Source organism: Muscardinus avellanarius, assembly GCF_963383645.1.
Source record: "Muscardinus avellanarius genome assembly, chromosome: 9".
Lineage (NCBI taxonomy): Eukaryota > Metazoa > Chordata > Mammalia > Rodentia > Gliridae > Muscardinus > Muscardinus avellanarius.
In genome coordinates this window covers 39,437,132-39,451,090 of record NC_137795.1, presented here as the reverse complement: position 1 = coordinate 39,451,090, position 13,959 = coordinate 39,437,132, and the positions used below count along the sequence as shown (strand labels likewise).

General features: G+C 41.0%; 1 protein-coding gene across 2 annotated transcripts in view; it reads right to left on the bottom strand.

Annotated features, from left to right (window-relative positions):
* DOCK4 (dedicator of cytokinesis 4) overlaps positions 1 to 13,959 on the bottom strand; it is a gene marked incomplete at both ends in the record, with an annotated part of 525,693 nt that overhangs the window by 158,288 nt on the left and 353,446 nt on the right. The gene's annotated exons all lie outside the window — the stretch shown is intronic.

Genomic DNA, 13,959 nt, shown 5'->3' with positions numbered 1-13,959 from the left:
AGTTGTCACCACACCAATGCAGGTAATGCAGACATGGGTCATCATCTACAGTGTGAGTGTTGTGAGTGTCAGACACTCACATTCTGCAACACAAGAAATACAGGATAGACGTGCTGAACACCACCCTACAGAAGCAGCACGACAGAGCCAGAATGTGCTGCTGTCTGCAGGGTACATGGCTTTGGCTCAAGTGAGTGTGGTCAAAGGAAAGATTGTTCTAGATTAACAACGCTTGGTAACCTTAGTCAGCCTGATGTAACAGATGGCCCTGATGAGGGCAAGTCTGTCCTAAGATTTTTTTTGGAGGAGATTTAGAAATTGACTAAATTTAGATTAGATGAGAATTTAGTGATTGGAAACATCATTAACCATAAAACAGGTATATTAAAAACAAATATGTATTACCTACTCTTACTTATCTTAAGAACCCACATAGAGCAACATCTAAAATGATATGCATTAAGAATTAATAGTTAACATTATTTGGGTGATGAGATACAATGTTTTACTTTATTTTGGCTTATTTCCATGCCGCTTTTGTAATGACAAAGATGCTCTTAAAATCTTGAGAAAAATATGACATGGAACCAGTAGAGCTCAGGTTATTTATGGCATACATTTTAAGACTCCTGTGAAATGTATTTTTAAAAATTTATTCAAGTAATTTCAATCCTAGTGTCCTGGTAACAGATAGGAGCTTAGTCACGGAATCCCTTTGGTGTCCAAGACTTTTTTTGTGGGATTCACAGGGAACTCTTTTTTAAATTTTTAATAACTCTTCAGGAAGGAACTTTCTGATGAGTTTATAGACACAAAATCACATTACAAGATGTTCTTACTAGAGACCTGCTCCATAACAGGAGTACTAATATAACATAATAAACAGCCTTCATAATTAATCTTCTAGTGTTACAACCCCAAATACTTTCTCTTGTTACTTTGAGATATTTCACATAGACAGCTGATTGCATGAAATACATGTATATGGGGCCGGTCGTGGTGGTGCACGCTTGTAATCCCCGTGCTTGGGAGGCAGAGACAGGAGGATCGCGCAGGTTCGAAGCCAGCCGCGCGCACTGGCTTAGGAGACCCTGTTTCCAAATAAAAATGTAAAAATAGGTCTGGGAGTGTAGCCCGGAGGTAGAAGGGCTTTCAGGAACCCCAGTACCACCAAAAAAAAAAAAAAAAGTACACGTATATGGTTTAAAGAATCAAGTGAACATTTCCATTGCTTTCTTTTTTTTTTTTTTAAAGTTCTTAGGCAAAGCAAGGCTTTGGCATCCTGGACCACTGCCTCACACCCAGTCTTGTTCCTGGTGTCTGAGCAGTAACAGGTCACGGCACCCTAAATTTATCTTGTTCCTCAAAAGAATCTGGCTGGCAGGGTTAGGAACATGCTCTGGGCCTCCACCCCAGCCTGACTTGCTCCCTATAAAGCTAACCATCACTTCCTACTGTGACTAAAGTCTCATGCCAAACCTAGCCCAGACGCTCTGCCCAGCAATTTCCAGATTTCTTCCCCAGGAGCTGGAGCCTGGCCTAGTCTGGTATGCCCCATCTAGTCACAGAATTCTGGTTTGTGGATATATCTCTAATTCTTCTCCTCCCTAAATGGCTATGTGGCTCTTCTGGCAGCCTCTGGGAAGACTTTGACTCACTCTGAGTATAGATTTGGTGGCCTTGCTGTGTTCTTAGGAGGCACTGTGACCAGAACCCTTACTGCCTTCCTCAGTTGCCAACCCTGCTTCATGTCTCTTTTCTCCCTCTCCGGGAGTAAGACCTCAGGATCTGAGGCTAGGAAATGACACCTTGATATTGTCTTACAGCTACACCCTCATCTCCCACATATAAGTACAAAACATGATAATCAATATAGACAATGCTCTGGACACAAGTTGTTTTGAGACCTTCCATCAAGAACACTGGTGTGTATATGTCTGTGTGTATGCAGAGAGAGACATGGGAGGGGAAATAAAGATTTTTTTTTTTCTATCAACAAAGAGCATGTAATCAGTCTTTGGAGAGGATTATTTATTTATTTATTTATTTATTTATTTATTTATTGTGGCACTGGGGGTAGAACCCAGGGGCTTTTCTACTGTGGGCTATACTCTCAGACCTATTTAATATTTTATTTGGAAACAGGGTCTCACCAAGTTGCTGAGAGCTTCACTAAGTAGCTGAGGCTGGCTTCGAACCTGTGTGATCCTCCTGTCTCAGCCTCCCAAGCGCGGGGATTACAAGCGTCCGCCACCATGCCCAGCATTTTGGAGAGGTTTTAATTCATATGTAAAATCATTAAGTAATTGCCCAGAAATTCCTACAGCATATATTTTCTTTGTGCTGCATGTGTACTTAACATATATACATTGGGCATTGTATTTACTAGTGTTACTATTACTGGTACTTGGAATTTAACCCAGGGGTATTCTATCTTTGAGTTATACTCCTAGACCTTTTTATTCCTATCTTGAAACAGGGTTTCACTAAGTTGTTGAGGTTGGCCTCAAACCTGCTATCCTCCTATCTTAGCCTCTCAAGTACTGGGATTATAGGTTCATATTACCAAGTCTGGTTTTCAAACAATGGGCATTTTAAAAGCAATCCAGAGCTGGGAGTGGTGGCACACACCTATAATCCTAGTACTTGAGAAGCTGATGTAGGAGAATCCCAGGCTTGATACCAACCTCAGCAATTTTTCTAAAACGTGGCTGGAGATATAGCCAGGAAGTAGAACATCCAGGGTTCAATCTCCACTATACCCACCCCTCAAAAAAAGCAGTCCAAGGTCTGGCATAGTGGCACACTCTTGTAATCTCAGTACTTTGGACGCTCAGATAGGAGGATCACAAGTTCAAGACTAGTCTCAACCACATAATGAGACTCTCAGCAACCTAGCAAGGACTTGTTTCCAAACAAAAGATTAAAATAAAGAAAAGGGCTGGAGGTGTAGCTTGGAAGTAGAGCACCCCTGTGTTCAATCCCTACTACTAAAAACAAACACAAAAACCAATCCAGCTGTCCACCATTTCTGAGGGCATGCTGTACGGTTCTGTGATACTAAGCACTGCACACCATTTCTTCTCACAACAACCCTCTGATCAGGATATTGTAACTTGAGGAAGTCATGTGATTTGCTCAATGTCACAAACAGTACTCAGTGCCAGCTCCAGGTTTTGCATCAAAGTTTGCATTCACAACTATTATGAAACATAGCCTCTCTCTGCTGCTGTTTTAACCAAGTTTTGAGTTTTGCTATAACAAGTTTAGAAGTTATTGATTTACAGGTAAAATATGGAATGTTAGGTGTAGTTAGGAAAGATCGAAATACGTTCACTTCTCAAAAACAGATATGTGTGTGGGAGACACTTAAGAAGAGGGCTCTGAAAGGTGTGTGGAACATGACAAGAGAAGAGAGCCATGAGTCTTATGGTGACAGCGATGGTTTATATTCTGAACCACACAGAAAAGAAAAGGGGTTATGTGTAGGAGAATACCAATGCTGATTTCAGTATCTTGTATGGGGAAGGGGAGGCAGTGCAGAGGGAGCTGGGGAGAAAACCCACCAACGTCCGTGTACAGGTATGTCAATATCACTACGTTATTATGTGAAACTACAATGCACAAATAAAATTATAAAAACAAAGTGGGTGATGTGACCTGGCTGCCGTGGGTAGGAGGGACAGTTGAGGCAGGACATTTGGAGCTTGGGGGCAATGCAAATGAGCCAGCGAGTACTCACTCCTTTACCTGATGGTAGGGACTCTAGAAGAGAAATAGAGTTCAAGGGCAGCAAAGAATAGAAACAGGGCTCCAGAAGGTAGGCTTGTATAGCAGTGGCAGGTCATAGAGCAGGAGTTTTAGCCACAAGGGTTACCTAGCCTCCCAAAAGAAAATACATAGTTCACTAGCAAAATCCAGGGAGAGAGAAGAGTCAACGGGAAATGGCCCAGACATTGTTCAGCCAGGTAGAAGAAGGGTCTACACTGTGAGTGGGATTCTAAACTAGTATGGAGCAGAGAAAACAAATGGGGATTAGCATTCTCTCTCCCCTTATGCAAAAGACTAAGAGTCAATGAAGCCACAGGATGAGGCTGTGAAGGGTGGTTGGGCACTGCTGGTGCTTTGGTTAGAAATATTTTTGTGGTATTGGGGATGGAACCCAGGGGCTTTCTACCTCCCAGCTATACTCCCAGACCTATTTTATATTTTATTTGGAAACAGGGTCTCACTAAGTTTTTGAGAGCCTCACTAAGTAGCTGAGTCTGGCTTCAAACCTGTGTGATCCTCCTGTCTCACAAGCATGCACCATCATGCCTGGCTAGAAATTTCAAGTATAATAGTGCCATAGTTGGGTGTTTCATGCCTGCAAATTTGAGCGATGCTGGTAGAGTAGTACCAAACTGCAGCTATGAGATTCTTACCCCACATTCCATTGAGAGAGGAGTTTGTTATCATAGTAATATCCAGGTATACCTCCAAACTGAATGGGGTGGTAAAAATTTGGACTGCTTGGATCTTAGGGAACACATGTACATCAAATGTTTTGGCTTTTGGGTGTGGTAGCACACGCTTGTAATCTCAGTATTTGGGAGACTGAGACAGGAAGATCAGGGTTTGCAGCCAGCCACAGTTACTTAGTGAGGCCCTCTGAAACTTAGTGAGACCCTGTTTCCAAATACGGAACAAAAAATAGGGCTGGGAGTATAGCTCAGAGGTCGAATGCCTTTGGGTTCAATCCCCAGAGTGCGCACACACACACACACACACACACACACACACACACACATTTTGGCTTTGACAAGGGAAATTATTTCCCATCAAACTCAGAATAGACACAGAACAAGCCACTATAGGCATAGAAATAAGACAGCACAGAGCTCCCCATTAGAGAGAGGTCTTGTTCTCTTGTGAGAGACAGACACAGATAAAGTTTTATTGGTGTTAAGGTAGGTACATGAAGGTAGATCAACGAGGCAACAATCAATAGAGCTGCTCCTTCTCGGAAAAACAAGGCCTCTTGAGGCTGTTACTCGACTAGGAGAACAAAACTCTGTCACTGCCATAGTAGAGGAGCATTCTCTGGGTTTGCTTTGATAGGCTGGAATCTGTGCAAGTCATTTTAAAATAGCATGGAGCTAATTTACCATCAATTAGAAAGGAAATGAAAACCAGCGCTATTTTGTCATATTTGGGTCTGAAGTCAGAACTGACCAGAGAGATAGATAGGCTCCTAATGACTATTATAGAATGATTAAATGGCAGGCTTTATAGTAGCATAGATAGTTTCAATCTTTAGGATTATATAGCTTGCTCATAGTCTATTTTTCCAAAATTGAAATGAGTTGATATGGCAGTGAATGGCACATGATGTACTGAGCTACTGTTGACTGTTACCTTAGATACATGAAGGACAAGTATATGGGTCAGTCATGAACAGTGCTCCAGAATTAGCTGGGCGTGGTGGCACAGCTTGTAATCTCCGTGCTTGGGAGGCGGAGACAGGAGGATTGCGCTGGTTCAGAGCCAGCCTCGCTGGTTTAAGAGACCCTGTTTCCAAATAAAAAAAAAATACAAAATAGGTCTGGGAGTGTAGCCCAGACATAGAAGGGCTTCCAGAAACCCCAGTACCACACACACACACACAAAGGTAAAGGATAAAAAATAGGGCTAGGGTTATAGCTTGGAGGTAGTATGATCCTAGGTTCAATCCCCAATACTGAAAAAGAAAAGAAAAAAGAAAAAAAGGTATTTACAACTTATGCAAGATATGTGATTGAGAGAGCCAAGCACCTATAACTTATACAGAAAAAAAAAATGGTATAGAACGTATGGCACAAAAGTCAAATTAAGGGTCTGTAATTTGTGGTAAGTAGAGAATTAAATTTAAAAATAAGGTAATTTATGACAATTCAGCTGTAACTTTATAATACCAACTAATGAAAACTATGTTTGAGTAGTTTTTGGTGGCATAACAGCTACTTTGGAGGATATTTTCAAACAGGACTAGTCATCCATAATATTACTATTATACATTTATTAAATTCGTACTATTTTCAGCCCTTCAATTCAGTATTAAGACTGTAACAAGAAGCTGGGCATGCATGGTAGCACACGTCTCTCATCCAAGTACCTGGGAGGCTGAGACAGTAAGGTTAAGGCCAGCCTCAGCAATTTAGTGAGACCTTCAGCAACTTAGACATACTCTGTTTCAAAATGAAAAATAAAATATGGCTGGGAGTATAGTTTTGAGGTAGAATGCCTTTGGGTTCAACCTCCAGGGCCACCCCCCCCAACCAACCAACCAACCAACAAAACAAATAAACAAACAAACACGGAAGTGAACACAGTCCCTACTCTTGAAGGCACTATACATGTGATCTCTGTACTCTATCAATACTGATTATAAAGCTGTGATAAAGACCACTGGATATCATCTCTTCTGTAGCAGGGAAGGAAGGCTTTATACAAATGGGTTGTTCAGTCCCTGAGGATAAGAGGGTCCTCAAGCAGGCAAGAGAAGGGATGTCAGGAAAGGGAGGAAAAATACCCCTGGAGGCACTGGAGGAGTAAGTATGCATTTGAGATAACAGGCAGGCAACAATTAAATGCTCTGTGGGGTCCTGGGACAGAAAAATGATGGTAGTAAAAAAACTTATGAAGCCCTGCTAACACTATTTTACCAGGAATAATTTAGTTTCTATGGTTGTATTCGTTTATGTAAGAGGTTAATAAAAGGATACTTGGGTGAAGGCTGTATGGAAAATTTTGTACCTCCTCTTTAAATCTAAAAAAAATCTTGAAAATAACTGTTAAAGTGCAGGCATATTCAGATAACTATCTATTTTAGTATGGCTGCAATACAGGATTTTTCAACACAGAAAAGACCCAAGATTATCTCAGATCTAAATAAGGAACTTCCCTGTGAGTCTAAGAGTTGTCTCTGGCTTAAATTCCCTGGATTAGCTGGTTATGTAATCCCAGTAATAATCCCAGTCCATAGGAGGCTGAAACAGGAGGGTCGATGGTTTAAAGCCAGCCTCAGCAATTTAGTGAGGCCTTCTGCAACTCAGTGAAATCCTGTTTCAAAATAAAAAATAAAATAAAATAGGGCTGGGGCTGTAACTCAGAGGTAGAATGTCCCTGTATTCAATCACTAGTACCACAGGAGGAAAAAGGGGGAAGGAAGAAAGAAAAGAAAAGAAAACAAAAGAAGAGAAAACAAAAGAAAAAATATTTCACAGATTAAAGTATGAATGAAGAGGTAGAACTGGCCTATTGTGCAACCAAGTGTTTAGATATGAAGGGCAGACAGGACAAGAGAAGAAAGTCTTGCATGTTTCTGCTCATGGCAGGAGTGAGTGGAGATGAGTTAGAAAAAAAAAACGCTCAGTTTTGGACACTGAGTTTGAGGTATCTTTGGGAAAACCAATTGACCAATTGCAAATATTCAATAAACTGATAAATAGAGTAGACTTAAAAAACAGATTAGCATAGAGACCAGGTAAGTTAACCCACTGAAGTGGATGACATGGATCTGAGGAGCATGAGACAGAGATGGGAGCCAGCGGCCAATCATGACACCAACATTTGAAGTGTAGAGGCAAATCCTCAAAGAGGAAGGAGGAGACAACTGAGGAAAATGTTGTCAGACAGATGGCCAAACGTGGGATTTTTCAAATCCTGTAATCAGCAGTGGCATGTGCTACATGGAGGTTAAGTAAAGAAACATTTTTTGTGTGTGTCCAGTGATTTTAGATTCCGGGTGAACATTAGTGACCTGGAGGGGAGAGAGTTCACTTGAATGAGGGGAACAGCAGCAGCCTGGGAATGACTAGAGTACAAGAGAGTGCCTGAAGCCTGGTCTTGCATGTAAGCTGTCTGTCATGATGAGAACAGAAGAAGGGAGGGTGGAAGCCATTGAAATAAAATGTTTAAAGAAAAATGCTGAAGCATGTGTATACTCTTGAGCGAACTGTGCCAAAACAGAGGAAATAGTTACAGATGCAGGAGGAAGAGAGCGGAAATTGGCGGGAGGAAGATCCTGAGGGCAGTCGGTAGAAGAATTAGCCTTGGAGAGAAGGAGTCTTGCCTCAGCCCTTGAGACAGGAAGCAGGAAGAAAAGGAAGGATGCAGATAAGATTGCAGGTGGCCGGGGAGAGAGCATAGGAAGTTAAGGAAGTTCTGTCTGCTGGTTTCTGTTTTCTCTATTAAGTAGACAGGAAGAGGTACAGAAGTGAGATGGCAAAATCTTGTCAATAGCTCCTGTGGGGACTCAGAAGGGAGCTGCTCAGTTTGGATGCAGTGTTGGTGGCCCTGTATCTCTCCTGATGCTAATCTATAGAGACCATGATTCCCTCTAGTAAGGTCCAACTGCCAAGGGCTGCGGAAGGGCAGGGCGAGGAAAAGGAAACTTTGATAGAGCAAGCCAGGAATCATTTTTATTTCCCATGCAGGCATGGTAGAACAAGTATCGAGGGATACCCTGAATAGGGAAAGGAAGATAGTGATGTCAGGAGGGGTCTACTGGAGAATAATATGAATGGAAAATAGAGATAATTAGGAAATTGGAAGGCTGAAAAGTTATGGTTAAAATACCGGGACTTTAGGATTTTTGATTTGCAGTGGTTCTGGATCATTTCACCCATCCATCCTCCTACCTTTTCACCCACCTATCCATCTACCCAGTTAAACATCAAGTATTTATTTAGCACCCACATGGGCTATCCTGCTGGGTAAAAAGAAAGCAAAGTCCAAAGAGTGGCTATATTGAGGTAATATGCAAATGAAGGCCCAGAAGGAAAGACAGAAAGAAAGTCAGTCTGTGAAATAAGCCTTCTAGAGGGCGGGCAAATGTTAGTGAACCAGTATTTTTGAAAGGCCTTGGGGTATTTTGAGGCAGCTGACCTCTAGACACTGGACATAAGGATTCAAAGACAAGCTTTCAGCTGGGCATGCCTATAATCCTAGTACTTGGGATGCTGAGACAGGAGTACAGGTTTGAGAAAACCTCAGCAAATAGCAAGATTCTCATGAACATAATGAGAGCCTGTTTCCAAATAAAAATAAAATAGGAATGGAAGTATAGTTTGGAGGCAGAATATCCCTGAGTTTAATCTCCAGTAACACACACACACACACACACACACACATACACACATACACACACACACACACACACACACACACACACACACACACACACAGCTTCTAGTTCAGCACCTACCCAGGAGGCCCTCTCAGCAAAAGACAGCCAGGTTTACTTGAAGCAGAGCATTGTAAGAAGAATGGAGAAGTAGTAGTAATGGTTAGCATGAAAGTGGATTTAATAATGTCACACAAATATAGCCATAAGTGTGCTATGGATGAGGCTCAGTGGTACAGTGTTTATCTAGCATGTATGAGTCCCTGGGTGTAATCCATAAGTGCCAGGATTAAGTCTACCTATTAAGATATCTTAGCCTAGCCGGGCGTGGTGGTACATGTTTGTAATCCCCACTCTTGGGAGGCTGAGACAGGAGGATCGCACAGGTTTGAAGCCAGCCTCAGCTACTTAGTGAGGCTCTCTGTTTCCAAAAAAAGCATAAAACAGGTCTGGGAGTATAGCCCAGAGGTAGAAAGCCCCTGGGTTCCAGCCCTAGTACTACACACACACACACACACACACACACACACACACACACACACAGATATCTTAGCCAATTTATTTTTCAGCTTCTGTGGTCACCTGGATATGCTTTTATGTTAAGTTTACTAGGCTAGCTGGGTGTGGTGGTGCATGCCTGTAATCCCAGTACTTGAGAGGCTGAGACAGGAGGATTGTTGGCTCAAGACCAGCCTCAGCAATTTAGCAAGGCTCTCAGCAATTTAGTGGGACCATGGTTCAATTTTTTAAAAGCATTGAACTGGGGTATAACTATGAGGCAGAATGCCCCTGGGATTAATCCCCAGTACCACTAAAGAGAAAAAACAAAAAACAATACTAAGTTATTTACTTCCTCTTCCTTCTCCTTCTGCTTATTCTTCTTCCTTCTCTCTTCTTCTCTCTTCTCTTTCTCTCTCTCTCTCTCTCTCTCTCTCTCTCTCTCTCTCTCACTCACTAATTTTTCTTTACCTTTTTTTGCAGTACTGGGTATTAAACCCTGGGGCATTTTACCTCCGAGCTAAACCCCCGGCTCTATTTTTATTCTTTATTTGAGACAAGGTCTCCTTAAGTTGCAGAAGGCCTCACTAAGTAGCTGAGGCTGTTTGTGAACCATGATCCTCCTGTCTCAGCCTCCCAAGTACTAGGATTACAAGCGTGCACCACCATGTCTGGTTTATAATTGTTCTTTTTTATAATTGTTCTTTTTTTTTTTAGCTCTTCCCCCTGACCCACTCCCTCTCCCTCCTCATTTCCTATACTCAACATATTGATTGGCTTTGATAAGTTTGTGTATATACATAAACATTTTGCAGGGGTTTGTTTTTTAATTCATCACATAGCATACAATGAAACAAAAAGATCAGCGATCAATTCTACTTTCAATCCTGCAGTGGACAGATAACATTTCTGACTTGTCTAAGATTATTGATCATGGTTACAAGAAAAGTTTCTCAGAACAAATCCACCAGTCTCCCTAAATCTTCAGATCCACTGCCTCTTTCAATTTTCTTTACAAAAGCAAACATACTATAGGAAAAGTTTACACTGAAGTTTAGGATAAGTGGAGAGTAATTATTTCTAACTGCATCTTAGAAGTTCATCTCAGACAGTGTCCTGTGAAAAGAGGCAGTGTTGTACTACAGTGGATCATTTGGGAAACAGAATATGGCATAAGAACCTGAAAACTTATAGGAACAAAAATATGGACAACAAAGGGAGTATGAACAAACTCGTAGGTGGCAAAGGTGAAGCAAATCAAATTGCAACAGAACTTTGAAATCTAGGTAGGTGATCAACTTCAATCAGTCCCCTCTACTCTGCAAAGGAGCAGCCTCTTCTAGCCAGCTGACTTCTTACCTGATTAGCTGATTCTTTTCTTGTTTGGGTACATGGATTAGAAAGCCAATAAAACCCCCAAGAGGAATCAGATTCTCTACTACATAAAACTCTAGCTGGTTTGAGTTGGGTCACATTAACCAGACTGGTGTTGGACAACCAAATAATGATGAATTTTCTTTTTTTAAAAATTTTTATTGGTGCATTATATTCATACATCATATTGGGTTAAAAAAAAAGACTTGTGTGTAGAGACATGCACACATCACTGATTTAACCCCTACCCAATTCCCACCCCATTTCTTCCCCTTCCCTCCCTCTCTTGCTCGGCTTAGTGGTTGACTTCGATATGTTTAAGTACATTGTGTGTTTTAGAGATTCTCCTCTTCCCTCCTCCTATCTCCTCCTTTAGGTTGTCTTATTTGCTCCTCCATAGGATTTTCTTTTTCATCTAGAGTTCCTCCTATGACCCAATTCTCCCTACCTCTCACATATTCGGGAAAGCATCTGATTTCTTATTTTTTGTGACTGACTAATCTCACTTAGCATAATGTCCTCCAGTTCCATCCATTTCCCTGAAAATGATGTAATTGAGTGTTTTTTTTTTTTTGATGGCTGAGTAAAATTCCATTGTGTACATATCCCACAGTTTTGTAATTCATTCATCTATTGATGAACATCTTGGCTGGTTCCATAGTTTGGCTATGGTGAATTGTGCAGCTATGAACATAGATACACATGCATTAGTTTGGTAGTTTGGTTTCTTTTCTTTTGGGTAGATACCCAGAAGTGGTATTGCTGGATCAAATGGTAGATTTATGGAGAATCCTCAGAAGAATGATGAATTTTCAAAACCCCAGTTTCTTGAAGGCAGACTGTATGATTAGTTTTATGTTTTTACTGAATCAAAGAATACTTTATTTTTATTTATTTTTAATTTTTTTATTGGTAACTGGGTGAAGAATACTTTAGAATTTACTTCCGGTGACTACCCCCGCCTCCCTAGTTGGGCACAATGAGGTTATGAGCTCACCACTCACTTCTTTCCATCCTCCTCCTCTTGAGCTCTCCACCACTCTCTTTAAGAGACTTAACTTTTGGAAAATATATTTTCCCAAATCCACCCTCATTACTTCTTTTCTTAACTCATTTTCCAGCAGGGAGCTGGACACAGGTAGCATATATATATATATATATATATATATATATATATATATATATATATATATATATATATCCTTACAAAGTTAAGGAAAACAACAATCCTAATAAAATACAAAATATATCAACAATTAATAAGACTTAATTAGCAACTCCAAAGGGAAGTTTGGGGTACAGCCATAAACCATTTGGATATGTCACTAATATTCTGAGGGCTATGAGAGAGTATCCACTAAGATAAAGTCTCTCAGAATGACTGATCAAGTTATTTCACTTGCCATTCTAGAGCTGTGCCATTTAGATTTTGGTATATTCCAGATTTTATTTCCATCAGGAGCCACTCCAAACACACGCTCAACTAAGTAAAGCTGAAAAGGAGAAAGGTATGCATCCAGTTCTCAGTTCCCCTTCCCCATCAGAGTCAATGGTAACACCAGTTATTAAACAGGCCAACTTTTTTAGCCATTCATTTGGAATTCCCTCCCCCCTGTTTCTTTCTTTCTTTTTAAATAATATATTTAAGATTGCAATTATCCGCAGACTGGGTGCCTTCCTGCCATGGCAGAGAAAGAATAAGAATTACGCTGGTAATATGGTTTTATAATCATAGACTACAATTGGCCTTAAGCTGCAACTGAACTTGTTGGCTCAGTGCTGTGCGAGCAGAAGCCACAGCATCGACCCAGCTAGAAACAAAAGTTGTTATACTTGGCAATAATCTCACAATTCTTTGGGTAAGCAACATAAAATAACCCTATTCACAAGAAAACCCTGCTTCTTGGGGATTTGGCTGTACCACCAATGCTTCCTGATGGTCTATATGATGCAAGTCTACCCCATACTGGACAAGCTAGACACCATCCTGAGTCTCCCCTGTAGTTGAGGAAGATCTCTGGGAACACCTGCCTTTTAATATCTTCAAGCTCAAATAAAATTTCCCTTATTGGTCAGAATTCGGAGTACTCATCCAGTCATGGTGGTGCTCACCTGTAATCCCAGTACATGGGAGGCTGATAGAGGAAGATTGCACATTTGAGACCAGCCTCAGCAACTCAGTGAGGCTGTTTAAAAATAAAAGGGCTAGAGCTCAAAGGTACAATGTCCCTGGGTTGAGTCTCAGTACAGAAAGAAAGAAAGAGAAGAATAATTCTGAGTACTCAGTCAAAATTGATGCAAGGCTTGAGTTCATTCATAGTTCTGTTTTTGAAAAAAGTTTTGGCCCTGCCAATTGGCACCAGACAGGCCTCTGATAAGGGAGGAAGGTGGGCCTCTGGGAATCAATGCCATTTGGACCCCTAACTGCTCACATGAAGAAGGGGACTGTGCTACTTGTCCTCCGGCATCTGAAGCACACAGATCTCTCTAGTCGGTAACTGAAGGTTATGGTGTTATTCACATTCATTTAGAGAAGTTAACTAGAAGCGGCAATATGTGACATGTGATACAAAAATGATTTGTTCTCCTGTTACCCCAGCTTCAACAGTCTTAGCCCTGACTATTCTAAGTCAAAATGCAATTTCAAGCTGTCTATATCATTTACGCCCTCCAGGAAAGAGTGGCTGAAGGCACTGTCTGACATACTACATATCTCTTATAAGGGTGCCTCAGACCCAAAGGTGAGCTAAATAGGGCCTCTCAAATATCTGCTACATGTTTATTCTTGCTTGCCTTCATGGTTTTTCTGCTAGACAATTTTTCTCTGTGTTTTAATATTATCAGATCCTTCAGGTCACTTTATGAAGGAACTGAAAGCACCAGAAATGGAAGATACTGGTGCCCCTTATATTTCCAGTACCTAGGAGAGTATTTGATTATCC